General features: G+C 39.4%; 1 protein-coding gene across 2 annotated transcripts in view; it reads left to right on the forward strand.

Annotated features, from left to right (window-relative positions):
* LOC138691352 (zinc finger protein ZFP2-like) overlaps positions 1–10,866 on the forward strand; it is a 206,461-nt gene that overhangs the window by 147,056 nt on the left and 48,539 nt on the right. The gene's annotated exons all lie outside the window — the stretch shown is intronic.

Consider the following 10,866-nt stretch of genomic DNA (forward strand, 5'->3'; position numbering starts at 1 on the left):
ATTATTATTATTGTTATTATTGTACATACCATTGTGATTTTACCCTCTTTGGTGGTATCTGGTATTAGTTGGCATTACTGAAAAGACTGCCAAATTAGTCTTTTAGAAACTGTTCATGCGTCAGCCTTATTATAGAGGGCACCAAGCTTCGATGGATTGGTAAGAAATATATTATTTATTTACTTATTTAATTGTTTTTTATGAACTTATATATTTATTTATGTATTTGTTCATTTGTGTATTTATTTATTTACTTACTTAGTTACTTACTTATTTACTTATTTAGTTACTTCTTTATTTATTTATTTACTTATTTACTTATTTGTTTATTTACTTATTTCTTTGTTTGTTTGTTTGACATTCACATCATTTTCCATAGATTCTACTGTTGGAGTCTAGATTAGGGGTGCCAACTTTTTTTGAAGAAAATACGGGAAATTAAGAAATCGACCAAATTTAACATAGAAAATTGGCTACTTATTCAACTCAGTTGCTGAAAAGCAACTTTATTCTACACTTCGACAGCTAGGCTGAAATTAAGACAATTTAGGGCAGATCTTGTCTTGCATAATGCGAATAGTTGATGTCAATTGCAGTTTGCAGCTCTGATTTGATTATGTGTGTTGTACTCCTGTTTCGAACATCTGTCCAATTATTATTCATGAGATAAAGATACTCTCTATATGAACGTTATTACTTGGTATGCATAGAACAAAACTAGCCAGTTTTTTCCAAAATTATAATAGGCCTATTAATATTGTTTGATCTTAAACAGATGAGCACTAAAACACATTTCCGGCAAGCATTACCTTCCTAAAAGACGATAAATTTCAATGCATGTCTTGAACAACAAAATTCATCATATAAACGGTCATCATTCACTGCAAAGTGAAATGTTAAGAATAATTATTTTTACAATGCAAATATAACGGATAAAAACGCTCGAAGAAAAAAAATACGGGAACCGGGAGATTGTTAAAAATTAGGGGCAAATACGGGAGATCCCGGGAAATACGGGAGGGTTGGCAACACTAGTCTGAATCCAAGTAACAGTGTCCCTTCGTTTTGTGAAGATCCAACTATCGAATTAAGTAATTTAAACGTCATTGGGTTATTAATTTTGGCTCTCTGTTACCAGGCATTGAAAGTTTCATAATCTCCTAAAGATGACCTTGCTCCAGCTTCGGGTGAAATTTCCCTTAATTCTGGTTCAGAATCCATATCATATTTTTGTGGTGCTTCTGCCATATGCATTGATTCATCATGCGGGACAGGTCTCCACTGGAGAAGGAAGGTCTGGCTAAATTATTTTGTGTTTTCATTTTCCGGAGAAACCACCGATTTTCGTTAAGAAAAAAGTAGCAGTCAGTCACATGATGGCTAGGTTCCCGTCATACCACGGAGTTATCAAATGTATTGCTTTGTGTGTACCTCTCAATCAGCCAGTCAGTGTTTTAGAACATGAACTGCAACAATGCTCTGGGGACCCCACTTTATCTCGATCATCAAACTTACACTGAAAGTAAGGATGGTATGCTTTTCTTACTAGTTCTGATAGAGGTTTTCTTTTTTATTTTTAAAGCGAGATCTTCAGAAATAGCCCTTAGGTATTACTTCATGGTAAAAATAAAAATAATTTCAAATTAATTTACACCTCATTGCAGTCCCGTTGGAAAAAGCAGTCTCCAGGTGTAATTTTCCTCGACGTCTATATTGAAAGATTTTATTTTTAAAATGAAAATAGCTTTACTAAGAAACGTAGAAAATAAATGTAATCATCTAATGGTGTTACATAATAGGAAGTTCATAGTACATTCATCTAAACATTTTACTTTTAAATGTAATTCAAGTAAAAGTGTGTATACTGATGTATATACAATTTAAATGTACTTTAAATATGAAGATAAAATATTCTTTCTCTCTAATCTGTGGCTGTTATGAGAATTTTATCATCATATTCGTACTCAGCACTGCAGAATTTACAAAAGTTACGAAAAATTTCAGCAGGGAGAAAATTGATGTCGATCTGTGTGATAGTGCTATGAGATAAGTTACCTTCACGCCTCTATTAGGCTAATAATAATTATTAGTGTTTTAATTATGTGATTATGAAAAGTCAAATTGAGATTAATAGTTACTTGTAGTTATTTTAAACAGTAATTATATTCTTTCTAATGGTTCATCACTTAGATTATTATTATTATTATTATTATTATTATTATTATTATTATTATTATTATTATTATTATTATTATTATTCAATACATTCAATAAAACAGGGATTGCCTAGAAGATGAAGTTTACTATTTAAAAGAGACAATTAGTGTTTTGTTATTAATATTAAAGCAACGAAATAGAAAAAAAATTCAAGTATGAACAACGCAAAAATAACAATGCCTTATCTCATGTGATTTCTGAGCAATGCAATTGAACTTTTTAACGCAAGTAAACATACAATAGTAATTATAGATTATGATAAGTGAAAAACCTTGCAAAACTCAACAAATTTTTCGGGATGGGCTCTCGTGCACCTGTAACTGATATTTCTGTAGATAATGTGGGATTATTGGCATATAGATTAGTAATTAATTGTTTCTCTCTTGCGGTTGGCTCTCGCAAGTTTCTAAACGAACTGTGATATCAGATTTTTATAAAACATTTCCGATGGTCTTGGAATGTGGCCATATCTACCCCAAGAGTGTTGCCGGGGTTTGATTGTCCATGAACTTCTTAGAAAAGAATAAACCCAGTATTACCTATTTTGAGCAATGGCGCATCTTACTTTGTTGTGTCTGGTATTGTGTAGGCCCGTTATGTGGACAAAAATCGAGGACGTATAATGGTGTTCCTATCTCATTGCCGCAATGACAGCAGCGGTTGTTGTCGATACAGCGTATTTCGAATCTCAGAGCTGAGCAATCACATGGCATCACGGTGTTCCGAATTTCAGCTTTGACGTCATTGATGCTCCAGCGCTGTAGTAGCAGCGCTTACATCGTCGCGCAGAGGTTGTGGCTGTCTCCATTAGCCGCCATTATTGAGTCTGTTTGGCCCTTCCGATGGTATTGGAATCTACCGCACGAGTACATCCGGTGGTTGCTTGACCATGAAACTCTTCGAAAAGTTTTACCCGGTATTACCCAGTGCTTGATCATTGGAGTTTCTTACTTTGTGGTGTCTGGTATTGCGTAAACTAAAATCTCGCCATGTGAAGAGTTCTATACACACATACATACATACATACATACATACATACATACATACATACATACATACATACATACATACATGGATGCACAGAACCAACAAAAAAAATTATGGTTTAAATTAACGACGCTCGCAACTGCGGAGGTTATATCAGCATCGCCGGTGTGCAGGAATTTTGTCTCGCAGGAATTCTTTCACATGACAGTACATATACTGACATGAGCCTGTCGCATTTAAGCACGCTTAAATGCCATCGACATATGCCGAGATCGAAGCCGCAACCTAGAGCATAGAAGGCCAGCGCTATACCGACTACGCTATGCAGATATATTTTACATAGCGTATAATGTAATTTGTATTATTTAAATCAGGCGTGGGCGCTATTAACTCGATTGAGTCAATGCATACCACACCTTTACTCCCCAACCACCTTCCTCGGTTGGGACAGTAATTTTTTAGTGCGGTACGAGGAGCCAGGAAGGTTAGTGACGGATTGATCACGCGGGCATCATGGCTCTAACGAACTTTCGGCTCTCACTGGTCACCTGAAAAAAAAAAAAACTGATGCACAGAGCCTTACTAGCCTATGCGTTTGTTTACGAGGCTGTGTAAGGGAAAAGGATATGGGCGGGAGTTTTTCCGTCCCTTTCACAAGTGAACTTTGGCTCTTTTTTTCTAACTTTTTTCTCTTGTTTATTGGCTTCACTGAAGTTCGAACACCACGTTTCATTATATTATTGACAGTATGCTACTTTTTGTATTATGGCTTTTTCTTACTTGTCCCTAACTATGTAATTATATTACGCATTGATTAGTAACCTCTGATTTTGTTTACTTAACCCTCGGCAAAGTAGTTGGAATCCATTTTGTATCCCATACCGCATTTTTCTTTAGATCTTGAAGATAAGTGAAGAAATTTAGCTGGTTCCTTTAATAGCTGAATATTTAGATGTTCTTTATTCGATGGTTGTAGCTGGCTACGGACTGGAAGGTCTGGGATTCGATCACAGGTGGTGACAGAATTTTTTCTCGTTGCCAAACTTTCAGAACGGCCCCGAGGTTCACTCAGCCTCCTATAAAATTGAGTACCGGGTCTTTCCCGGGGGTAAAAGGCGGTCAGAGCGTGGTGCCAACCAGACCACTTCATTCTAGTGCCGAGGTCATGGAGAGCATGGGGCTCTACCTCCATGCCCCCCAAGTGCCTTCATGGCATGTTACGGGGATACATTTACCTTTTTTTTTATTCGATGGTAAAAACTAATTACAATTATACAGATATAAGTAAATATAAGTATAAAATTACCTAACATTTCGATGGTTGGGTTTGGAGAGATAGATATTTGTATATTATATTTAAAAATGTATCTCCAACTTAGTCTTAAGGTGCTGTTAGACTTGTACGATTTAAAGAAATCAAAACGGTTTAACATAATTTAGATAAAAAAATAAAATATGAAATTTTGTATAAAGCCGTTCCTCGGATGACGAGGCGGACAGACAGACACACAGACAGACGTGCTGTCATTAGTAGGCAGTTTTATGAAGTTTAATTTTGCGCACGCGCGCAAAATGAAATTAAAACACAATTCAAAGAAGATAACGCAAGGTACAGGGGTACAATATGTACTCCACTTAGCATACAGCGTATGCATTCCTGATCAATTTACAGAGAGTTAAAGTACCTGTTTCATTCCACTAGTTTGTCGAATAGGACTTTAAGCAACTTGTCCTGCACAGGCTTCATTGTGCACCAGTATATTCGGAGTGATATGTAGTGAACTAATAACAAATATTTTTTTTTAATTAACTTGAGCTTCCAACTCTAAAAATTGCCCGAAGTATGTAGTAGAGAAGGATATTCAAGAGCTCCGAGTCCGGGAAAATATTACATTTTTCGAGGAGCGTAAGCGTATTTTAGATCAACAGAAAAAGGCGAAGGAAAAATCCTATGCAGCAGTATTGAAAAAAGCAACAGAGAGGATTGACGCTTTCACACAAACGCCACCTCTTCCAAATATAAATAGGAAGCGAATTGAGATCCCTACCCTGACGTATGTGGAAGTTACCACTCAGACTGCTGAGTCAGACGACTCGTGTGGCCTTGATATCAGGCCTTACGTTCCAAAAAAGATCACTGCCGTGGCGACAGAAAAAGATTCAAGGCCTGGTAGATTGCCGCGACGTCGCACTCCTTGTCCGGGTGACGGGTCGAGATCAAGGTCTCGATCACGTCCTCGATCAAGGTCACACGATCAGGTGTGCAACGATCTGCGAGTGAGTCACCACGGTCGACATCTAAGCAGTCGCAATCAAAGGCACCAAATCATGGAAAGGATAAGTAGAGAAGATCCCCTGTGAAGCCACCAACATAGTTTAGCTCCTCGTTATGACTGATATTGTACAGTGGAATGTGAACGGTGTACGCAGCAGATACACAGAACTACAACAATTGATCTATCATGAGAATCCTGCTATTTTATGTCTCCAGGAGACACTTCCGGCCTGAAAACTCCCTGAGTATCTCGGGATACTACATTCACCGGTACGATCACCTTGCCGGTATTCGTGCCAATGGAGATTGTGCTCTCCTATTCCGCCAAAGTATCTTTTCCTCTGTTATCAACATTAACAGCCCACATCAAATGCATACCTGCTAGAGTAACTTTACCCTCCTTACAGTTCTCAATAGTCTCTGTTTATATGCCCCCAGACACACCTTTCGCAGTGCAAGAATTTGAAGACATTCTCTCGCAGGTACCTGCTCCATATCTGCTAGTGGGGGATTTCAGTGCATCCCACCACTCATGGGGCTCAAATTCCGATGATGACAGAGGAAATAAAATAGCAGACATATGTACCCGTCTAAATCTTGTTACCCTAAATTCAGGGAAAGCAACACACCTCTCCTTGGCTTACGGTAATACTCCATGATAGATATCTCCATGTGTAGCCCAGTTTTGTCCACGCATTTCGAATGGTCTGTGATTCACGACCTACATGGTAGTGATCACTACCCCATCCGAATGTGTATGTCCGCTTTACGTTCTGTGGAACCTCGCTCTCCAAATTGGGTTATTAAAAAGGCGGACTGGGTCGGATTTTCGGAGTCCATATCATTCGATGATAACCGACAAGATAATGTGGACTTCTTAGTGGAACATTTCTCAAATGTGGTTATACAGTCTGCGGAATTATCTATCCCCCGGTCGTCCTGCAGGCCAAAACGCTTCTCTGTCCCCTGGTGGACGGATGCCTGCAGAGATGCAATCCGAGACCGCAGACGTGCCTTACGCCAATTTCAGCGCCATCCGATCCAAGAGAATTTTCTCCAGTTTAAACGTCTTCGAGCCAAAGCTCATCGCATTATATACGATGCTAATAAGACGTCCTGGACAAACTACGTCAAATCATTGAAAATGAACGTCCCAGCTAACATCATTTGGGACAAAGTCCGTCGGTTAATGGGGAAACGTAGTTCTGTGATTCCCGGAATTGCGAATAATGGAGTAATGACCACCAGTCCTATAGAAATTGCAGAAACATTCGCCAGTTCGTTTGCAGAGATAAGCAGCTCAAATAAGTATGACCTGGAATTTCTCAAACACCAAAGAGGCTGCGGAAAAACGAAAGCTCAATTTTAAATCAGATAACACAGAATATTACAATACACCCTTCACATCCGAGGAGCTGGAGGCGGTGCTAGACACATCCCCTGACACCTCCCCTGTCCCTGATAACATCCATAACCGCATGCTTCACCATCTTCAACCAGCTGGAAAATCCTTTCTCCTGGCAATATACAATAGAATCTGGACAGAGGGTGTATTTCCATCTGCTTGGCGTTCCGCCATTCTAATCCCTGTCCAGAAACCGGGAAAGGATCCTTCTTTACTTGGTAGTTACAGGCCAATTTGTCTCACAAGCTGCATAGGCAAGGCTATGGAAAAGATGAAAAGGAAACGCCTTACGTGGGTACTCGAATCGGAAAACAGATTATGTGATATCCAATGTGGCTTTCGTAAGCACAGATCCGCCGCAGACCATCTTGTTCGACTGGAGACCGCCATTAGAGATGCTTTGCTTAAGAAGGAACATCTTGTGGCGGTCTTCTTTGATCTAGAAAAAGCTTACGATACTACATGGCGGTATGGCATTCTGCAAACTCTGCATGATTGGGGACTTCGTGGCAGTCTCCCAACGTGTGTTGCGAAGTTCATGGCAGAGCGGTATTTCCGAGTTCGAGTAGGTACCACACTTTCTAATGAACATCTTCAAGAAAACGGCGTTCCGCAGGGGTCTGTATTAAGCGTTCTTCTTTTCTGCATTGCGATCTATGGCATTGACCATTGTGTGGGTGACAGAGTATCTTCTCTCTTGTACGTGGATGACTTCAGTTTATATTACAGCACCCGATATCTCCCGATATTTCGACAGTTGCAACTGGTCATCAACGTACTATCAGAATGGCCTGTTCGCAATGGCTTTAAATACTCCACTCTAAAAACGCAGTGTGTCCACTTCTATAACCATCGTGGACTCCATCCACATCCTGAACTGAGTCTTAATGGAGTGGAGTTGCAATATACAGACACTGCGAGATTTTTCGGCTTTATCTTTGATTATAAATTAACGTGGGAGGCGAATATACGTGATCTGAGAAGGCGTTGTCAAAAATCGCTAAATATGTTACGCCTTTTGGCAGGGGTTCGCTGAGGTGCAGACCTCATATTGCTTTTACGTCTTTATCGTGCTCTTACCCGGTCAAAGCTGGATTATGGGTGTTTTATCTATGGCTCAGCAAGTAAATCCAAGTTACGTCTCTTAGACACTATTCACCATCATGGGATACGACTCGCTGCAGGGGCCTTCCGAACGAGTCGGATAGAGAGCCTGTATTGTGAAGAGGGTGAACCATCACTATATCGGCGACGTAATGTCTTATTGTGCTCGTATGCTGTTAAGCTCCGCTCACAGCCCGAGCACAATTCTTACGACTCCATTTACCATCTGTCTCTTTATGGCCGATACAGTGAAAACCCACGGAGACTTCGTGCAGCAGGTGTGCGGTTTCGGGAACTGCTGTCCGAGCTCAACATCCTCTTGCCAACAGTGCGCACACTGGAGTACACCACCACTCCACCGTGGACTATGCGACGTCCCATGTTTGACGTAAGTCTGAGCCGATGTTTTAAAAAATTTACACCAGCATTTGTATACAGACTTCGTTTTAGTGAATTTTTATCACAATATCCAAATTATTCATTAGTTTTTACTGACGGATCCCGAGTGAATGATTGTGTTGGTGTTTCCTTTATTGCGAATGGAGAGATATTTAAATATAAATTGAGCCAGTACACCAGTGTTTTTACCGCAGAAATATATGCTTTTTATAGGATTTTATTGTTTTTAATTAGGCAATTCTGGGGCAGATTCCTTTTCTGTTCCGACTCTCTAAGTGCCATTGAATCCCTACAGCATCTGAACTCTGATGATCCGCTTGTGTTGAGAACCCAGGAACTTTTCCACACTTTTCTAAGCTCTGACTATGAGATTGGAGTAGTGTGGACTCCGGGTCATGTTGTCATTCCTGGAAACGAGGCAGCGGATGCTGCAGCAAGGGACGGTGCTATAAATGGATGTGAGGTGTATTGGCGTGAGAGGTGGCAGGAATTTAAAAATTATTTGTAACATACGTTATGGTGGCAATGGGAAAGCGAATGGTCTGCACAAGAGGGAAATAAATTACGAAGAATAAAGAACACTGTTCGCGTTTGGGATTCGTCCACAAGAGCGTCACGACACGAAGAAGTGTTACTCAACCCGGTTTAGGATTGGCCACTGTCATCTGACGCATGGCCATCTCCTACATGGTGAGCCTTAGCCGGAGTGTGATCTATGCGAAATTCCATTGAACGTGGAACATTTTTTATTACATTGTAGAAAACACGACCGTGCCCGTCGGCAGTATGGAATTCGGCCGACTCTACGTGACGCTCTTGGAAATGATTTTAATTGTACAAGTTCAGTTCTGAGATTTTTATCGAATACAGGACTTGACAATTGATTTATGGTGGTATTTGTTTTATTGTTTTGTTGTCTCTTTTTAAATACTACTTAGGGTGTGAGAACTTCTCACTTTTATGGTTTTTTGCTTCACCTTGTTTTTTTTTTAATTGGGTTATTTTACGACGCTGTATCAACATCTCAGGTTATTTAGCGTCTGAATGAAATGAAGGTGATAATGCCGTTGAAATGAGTCTGGGGTCCAGCACCGAAAGTTACCCAGCATTTGCTCGAATTCGGTTGAGGGAAAACCCCGGAAAAAACCTCAACCAGGTAACTTGCCCCGACCTGGATTCGAATCCGGGCCACCTGGTTTCGCAGCCAGACGCGCTGACCGTTACTCCACAGGTGTGGACTTCACCTTGTTGAAACTGCATTTGTTTGCCTCGTTTTAACCGTGACAACGCTTTTAGTTCCTTTAAGCATTCTGGTTATTGTATTGTATTGTGTTCGTGTTTAATGAATGATTTTAGATAAGGGCGCAAATGGCCATAGTATCTGAGGCGCCCTTTTTAAACCCCACCAACCAACTAATCAAAGAAGAGGATTTATGGACATCTTGAAAAAATCAACAACAAAATACAGTAGGCCCTATTGTATTTACTAGTCCATTTTTTGACTCAACTCGAAACAGCCTTCAACATATCTTTAATACATAAAAAAATAACGGCTAATATTGAATAATCCTAAGTAATTTGTAACATCAATATGATTTTAGAACTAAAAAAAAACATTTGGGGTTACTTGAGAAGGGAAATATTCACTAAGGAAATACATTGGTACAAGAAGAAAACTCACTTGGAATACAACACTCAGTGTAGGGAATGAAACTACTGTTTTATTGGTTCAAATACTATATTTATGCATTTGGTTAACAAATGGAAGGAGTCAGTGCTCAATAATGTCCATTTTGAACTTAGAAATTACAAGAATTAAAGAAAAATTGGGATCAAGGAAGATTAACTGCAGAAAACTCATAAGAAACCTTCAGAACTGGAACAAAAACGTCAGCAAAAGTTTAGAAAAGTATCATGGAGGAAAACAAGAAGTTCCAGAATAAATTTCTAAAAATCTATAATCTATAAAAATGAAGAATAAAAGATGATAAATCATTTAGTATGTATGTGTGCGAATTAGAAATTACGTCTTCATTTACAAGTGAGGTTACATGTGTGTGATACTTAAGAATGGAACAATATGTTCCCTCCTTTAAGGTAGTTTTCTTTGCATCCTTAGCAAAAGCAGTAGTTCGCCATCACTGTGGCTATAATCGGTACATAATAACCTATTACCTTTTTTTGAGTACATTTCATTAATGAATAACAAGCAAGACTCCGCGTATAAATACACTACAGAATCGTCTGCAGCATACCAAAGTCACTTGACTTACGTTTTTAATGTTGATACACTGCACAGTAGACCGAACGCTCTCTATGTGTACTAACTCTATAAGTCGAACTGATTACATATGGGAAAAGATCAAGGCAATTGAATGAATATGATATGTGATTGGCTGACATCATCTCAACCTCCCTATCACACGCCCGCACCCAACTTCAGCTGCACCTGGTGAAAGGAGCTGGAAGCCTGTCAATC

The sequence above is a fragment of the Periplaneta americana genome, chromosome 16 (genome assembly GCF_040183065.1).
Source record: "Periplaneta americana isolate PAMFEO1 chromosome 16, P.americana_PAMFEO1_priV1, whole genome shotgun sequence".
Classification (NCBI taxonomy): Eukaryota; Metazoa; Arthropoda; class Insecta; order Blattodea; family Blattidae; genus Periplaneta; species Periplaneta americana.